Source organism: Henckelia pumila, chromosome 3, assembly GCF_033568475.1.
Source record: "Henckelia pumila isolate YLH828 chromosome 3, ASM3356847v2, whole genome shotgun sequence".
Classification (NCBI taxonomy): Eukaryota; Viridiplantae; Streptophyta; class Magnoliopsida; order Lamiales; family Gesneriaceae; genus Henckelia; species Henckelia pumila.
In genome coordinates, this window is record NC_133122.1 from 8,378,922 (window position 1) to 8,386,153 (window position 7,232).

The window sequence follows — 7,232 nt, forward strand, 5'->3', positions numbered from 1 at the left end:
CGGGGATTATCTAGTGATAAATCTAGCAAGTAGCATGAGAAACAGAAATATATAGAAGAATAGAAAGCTCAAGTGAACTAGGGTATCATACATAACTTGTAACCTTGAGGTATCTCCTGTCATCAAAAGGGCTGAACCACTCTTGTACTCTTGCATGTATTGTAATAGGTGAACAATATATAACAGGTGAACTTTAAACCAAGAGAGAATACTGAAGAAGTAATTAAGATTAAAAATATAATATGTGCATTGTAAAGTTGAAATATCTAAAACCATTAGCTTGTTAAAGTATAATCTGTATTGTTGCAGTCGATTTTCAAATTTCGATAGTTTCGCCTTCTGCACATTCATGAACATCAATTGCCACTGTCCCTTCTTTTTTTGTTGAGAGAACTGTGGAAAAGAAAAAAAAGAAGATAATCAGTACAATTAAAGCAAACAAGAGAATACAACTATCTAGGAATATATTAGTGTATATTTTTGTTCTGAAGTTGGCATTTACCTTGTCCCATAAATTAGGATCAGGCTTCTTATGAACTTCCACTCTGTAAACAGTGGAAGGATCATAATCCATCTTCCAACCACATTTAGGCTTTAGAGGTTCTTTATGATATAGAAGTAGAATTTTTTTGTGAAAGCGAGTACATATTCTTTTACTGAGGCATTTATTCCGGGTTAGAAGTTCTTGAAATATGCTTTTATTTATATGAATAAGAATCAACATTTAATAAAATGGTAACAAAATAGAATTAAAGTGAACATGGTAGTGATGATTTTTTCGAAGAGTTTAGAGAATTGAGAAGGTTAAATATTTCTATGAAGGTTGAAAGTACTCTGATGTTGCCAATGATGTAGCAAATACAGTGATGCAAAAGTTTTGGGATTCAACGCTAAATCTAGAGCCCCCAGATGATTATGACACTCACAGGTTTTCCTTCACCTTTTCTATCGAGAACATAATTAATGATATATAGATATGACTGTTCCCCTATGCTTTGCTGTACAGTGAGATGTCAATGTCCCAATACATGGCATCAGAAGGAACAGAACACACAAAGGCTACATACCCATCTCTCGGTCTTGGGAATTCATTTTCTTTCAAATTTGAGGACCATAAAGGATGTGTACATCGATTTAATTTTGGTGAGTTAGACTTTATTGGCGGCATATTGTAGATGAAACTGAACACCTCATGATACTTATTATGTCATATGATTGTATATCTTTTACTTGGTATGGTATTTATTGTCGTCCATTTCTTGTATAAACCCAAATTTGTTTTTCAAAATCCGTTTTTAAAGCTGGACTGTTAGTACTACAAAGTTGGGAAGATTTTGCTGAATCCTGAAATTAAAATTGTGATTCTTTTACAGTAATGTGATTCTTTATTTAGGTACTTTGAAAATGTTGTCATTTTAGCTTGATCGTTCTCTCTTTGTTTGGTCTGCTTGATTGGTAAAGTTTTTACTGCATTGTTTTGTGGATGTATCCGTGAGAATCAACTAGGCAAATCAGTTAGTTGTCTGCGTTTGATTTTGTTTCTGTCATGGTCCTGTCCCTCTCCTGATCCCCGTAAGTTTTCCTTTTGTTTCATGCTGCTTTTGCTTTGTATAGATTTTCTAATTGAGCCTTAAAAATGGGGCAGATTACTTTGAGGCTAACTGCTTGAGCCTCAAGTTTATGCCAACTTTGTTTATCTTTCTTGTTGGTCATTTCATAGTTTAGAAACAGTACATTCAAGCTTATGCCAACTTTGTTTATCTTTCTTGTTGGTCATTTCATAGTTTAGAAACAGTACATCATGTATCCTTCATTATTTTATGTCTTATGAATCTTGTCAGTACCTATCATCGTGATTAGATCAAGTGGAATGATGAAATCAAGAAAAATAATTTATCATGATTAAAGTATGCCATTGTTATTAACTCTTTTTTTAGGACCTGAATATAGGTGTTGCATTATGGATAGCTTCTGGAGGTGATGGTTGGCTTTACGAGGAGTGGGTGAAGTACAGGGCCGAATTGAATGTGTGTGGGTTTTGCGTGTTAAGTTTAGAATATGATTTGCATCCATTTACTTGTACAGTTCTATACTTTGTTCATGCCTCTGGTCCCTAGTTTTCGAACTTTTTTTGTATTTTTCTGTAGTGTGTATTGTATTAGAATTTAATTTCGAGTGATTTGTAATACTAAAAAATTGTATATCAAATTTTATTTTTGAAATTTTAAATTTTGGTTTATTTATAATATTGAAATTTGTATATTATTTTTAATTTTTTTTTTGTTTTTTATATGGAAAACGACAACGGATATAAACTGTTGCAAATCCGTTGTCGTATGACAACATAGACAACGATTTATAACTGTCGTAAAAGACAACTTAAGACAACGGTTATAATTTCATACGACAACGGTTTATATATGTCGTAAAAGACAACTTAAGACAACGGTTATAAACCGTGGTCAAATAGTGTGAACGACAACGGAATTTTACTGTTGCATATCCGTTGTCATATGTTGGAATCCACAACGGATATAAACTGTTGTCGTATGTTACAAACCGTTGTCAAAGAATGTGTACGACAACAGATATTTATTGTTGCATATCCGTTGTCATATGTTGGAATCCACAACGGATAAAAACCGTTGTCGTATGTTATACTTACGACAACACCTAAAAGTACAACGGTTTTTCGACCCCTACGACAACGGATTATATCCGTTGTCGTTTCCGTTTTTTCTTGTAGTGAGCAAAGACAATAGCTGCAAGCTCTAAATTGTGTACGGGATAGTTCTCCTCGTGAGTCTTCAACTGTCTGGAGGCGTATGCAATCACGTGGCCATTATGAGTCAACACACACCCCAAACCCTGGAGAGAAGCATCAGTGAAGACTACAAAACCACCTGATCCAGACGGTAAAGCAAGAACTGGAGCTGTCGTCAGACGACGTCTCAACTCACGAAAACTGTCTTCACAAGCATCAGACCAAGCGAAAGAAACATCTTTCTTCGTCAACTGAGTCAAAGGCTTAGCTATCTGAGAGAAATTCTCCACAAAACGACGATAGTATCCTGCTAAACCAAGGAAACTACGAATCTCAAAAGCTGTAGTCGGTCGGGACCAATTCAAAATAACTTCTGTCTTGCTAGGATCAACAGATACGCCATCTTGAGAAATGACATGACCAAGGAACACAACTCGATCAATCCAGAAGTCACACTTACTCAGCTTTGCGTACAACTGTCTCTCCCTCAAGACCTGCAGTATAGTATAGAGATGATAGACATGCTCATCCATGCTGCGAGAATACACCAAAATGTCATTGATGAACACCACCATGAACTTATCCAGAAAGTCGCGGAAAACTCTGTTCATCAGATCCATAAAAACAGCTGGAGCATTCCTCAAACCAAACGGCATCACTAGAAACTCATAGTGTCCATACCGCATACGAAATGCTGTCTTAGGAACATCCTCTTGTCAAACTCGCAACTGATGATACCCAGACCGAAGATCAATCTTCGAATAGACAGAAGTACCCTGCAACTAATCAAAGATATCATCTATCCGCGGAAGAGGATACTTATTCTTCACTGTCTCTTGATTCAACTGACGGTAATTAATACACAACCGCATCGAACCATCCTTCTTCTTGACAAACAGTACTGGGGCTCCCCATGGCGAAATACTAGGTCGAATATAACCCTTATCAAGAAGATCTTGCAATTGCTTCTGCAGCTCTTTCATTTCTGACGGTGCCAATCGGTAAGGAGTTCTGGAAATCGGTGCAGTCCCTGGCACTAACTCAATGCCAAACTCAATTTCCCTTACTGGTGGCAAACCTGGAATCTCCTCCGGAAACACATCTGGAAAATCACGAACCACTGGTATCTCTTGGATATCTGGCTCTCCTAAGGATGTGTCAATGGCATAGATAAGGTATCCTTCCCCGCCAGACTCTAAAGCACGCCGGGCCTTCAGAGATGAAACCACTGGAATCGGGGGTCGCGCTCCCTCACCATAGAAATACCATGACTCATCATCCTCTGGACGAAATTGGACAAACCTCTGATAGCAATCCACTATCACTCTGTAGGTAGTCAATAGATCTATCCCAATGATGCAATCGCAATCCTCCATCGCTAGAATCATTAGGTTAGCACTAAGCTGATGTCCCTCAAAATCCAAAACACAACCCCCAACTAGACGCTTGGCTAAAACCTCGCTACCCATAGGAGTAGAAACCACTAGTAACATGTATAAAGGAATAAATGGCAATCTATACTTCTTAGCGAAATGTGCTGAGACAAAAGAATGCGATGCACCGGTATCAATTAAAACATATGCAGGAAAACCACATAAACTACGGATACCTGCAATCATCCGATCGTTGTCACCCTCTGCCTGCTCCTGGTTAAGCGCAAAGACTTGACCCTGGGTACGTGGCCTCAAAGAAGAATGACCCCGAGAAGGAGTCTGAGTAGGCTGTCTCTGAGACCGCTGCGGATGCTGGCGCTGCTGCGAATACTGCTGCTGGAAAGGTGGCTACTGGTACTGAGGTGGCTGAACAGATGCCTGAGAACCTTCGGAACCACTCGCTGCCCCAACCAGCATAGGACAATCTCTCTTCATGTGACCCTCCTGGCCACACTGGAAACATGCAGTGGTCGATCAACCACACTGTCCTGGCGGATGCCTTCGTTGGCACTGAGTACACCGGTTCGGTCTCTGTCCACTAAAACGATGCACTCCACCAGATCCAGAGGAAGAAGAAGAAGTACCTCCTGGCTTCTTGAAGGAATGTCCTCTCGGACCCAAAGGACTAGAGCTCGCTGGCCTGGAAGAAGAAGAGTAAAGTCCCATGTTCCTCCGAATACTGTCCTTGGCCTGGCGACAACGGTCCACCAAAACCTCGTAAGTCCCATCGCCGCCCACAGCAACCATACGATGGATGTCAGGATTCAAACCCTGAAGGAAATGATCAAACTTCGCCATAAAACTATCAGCAATATGAGGACAAAAGGGTAGCAGATCAAAGAACTTCTGCTGGTACTCCTCGATCGTCATCTTCCCCTGTCGTAAACTCAACAACTCACTGGCTTTCGCCTGATGAAGATCTGGAGGAAAATAAAATCTCTGATAGGCAGTACGGAACTCAACCCAAGTAGCTGCACCTCTAGCTGCTATGAACGGTGCGGAAGTAGATCTCCACCACTTCCTCGCCCTGCCCTCAAGCATAAAGGCAAGAATCTCCATCCTATCCTCAGCCGTGCAACGGAACTCCTGGAAGCACTGCTCCATCCTCTCCATCCAATCCTCCGCCTCTTCGGCTGTCTCGCCACCTCTCAAAGGCCTCGGGCTAACTTCCTTAAACCTATGCATGCTGACTCGCCTGCGCTCCACGGGCTGTCCCCGACGTCTACGATCATCTGGATCACCCCAACAACCGCCGTCTACGCTACCGTGACTCTCGTCGTAATCTGCCATCTGTTACATAAGAACAGATAATTACTTAATCCGCTTTACGATATTCCCAGTGCAATGCGTCACTCTGATACCAAAAATGTAGTGACCCAACCCGGATCCACTACCTAATCAGAGTTATAGTAAAAGCGCACGCAATAAAAGCTTAAAGCGTAAAGAGAGGATAATTAAAATACAACAAATCCAATCGGCAGAATACAACCGACGCTATCACAAGTGTATAAATACTGTTTTAAAACCAAATCGAAGGTTCAGGGTAAATAAATCCCTACCCTCTACAACCTCGCACTCCCCAAGCTCAATCCTGCTGAGAGCCGCCTGGATCGTCCAGCCTCAAACCTGCCCCGCCACAAGGTACACAATACCCAAACACAGGGGCGTGAGCTAGAACGCTCAATACGAAGCAATGATATAAATACAAATATGCGCACACAAATGATTTAAAACTCAAGTGAAAACACTTGCTCATGGCGCCGGGAATATACAGCACCGGCTAGAGAGCTACTCCGTGGGGTACTCGTATATTCCATATCAGGGCTGAGCCAACCCCATCCTGACCCGAATCCAAAACAGGATACAAGTCCCATATGGAAACTGTCATACCTGACTCGAGTCCAAAATGAGATCATCGTTCCCTATGGAGACTGTCAATGACTCACATCTCTCCGGATGCAGTCACACGTAAAATCATGTATGTGCTAAGATGGTAAAACATGCTAAAACATGATAAAACATATAGCACATACTCATGCAACATATAAGCAAATATATCATGTCGGCTATCTCCGTCAGTACTTACGTACCTCTAACACTGCTGGTCAAACCTAGCTCTGCTGGTCTACACTCCAAGCCTACTAGTCCAGTCTACTAGCTACTACAATGCAATTATCCATGCATCAACAATTTAGCTCTAAAAGCCTTAACTAAACTATTGCATATTCCTAAATATTTTTAGGATGCCAAAGCTATACCTGCGTCCGTCGTTAGCCCTTTGCTGAAGATAGCCTCAAAACTAGGCCGTAGCTTCGCGACGACGTCTAGATCACTAAGCCACTTCCGGATTCCCCGTAGGATGCCTAGATCTCCCTAGATCTGAGTTAGAAGGCTTAGGAATCGAGAGAGAAGAGAGGAGATGAGCGAGTCACAAATGAACCTCGGCTCCTCTATTTATTGACAACGTTCGGGCCGTCCGAACTCGGCTTCGGGTCCTCCGAACTGGTTTGGATCCTCCGATCATGACTTCGGATCGTCCAAACATGATCGGACCGTCCGATCCTTACTTCGGGTCTTCCGAAGTCACATCAATGATGTCATCCATGACGTCACCTTGCTGACGTAGTTGATGACGTAAGCCCTAACCCTGTTCGGATCCTCCGATCCCACCGACGGAGCCTACGATCCTCTTCGAATCCTCCGAACTCCAGTTCGGAGCGTCCGAACCTCCCGAGCCATGCCCACCATGTTCGAGTATCCTGGATCTGTTTCTGAAGTCCGTTATCCCAACATGAACTTACTTAATCATGTTTTACTTAATCTAAACATGATCACGTGATTAATTACTCATTAATCACTAATTAGAAATGCGGGTTACTACATGTATCGGGGTTGGGGATATGCTTGATTGTTTTCTTTGCATGTCTGATCCGCAATAGCCTTGAGCATTGGTTTTTTTTGGCTCCCTTGCGACCATCAAAGTCCCTCGGTTTTAGGACGCATTGGGGATGGAAGGAACTTTATGGTCTTTGCTA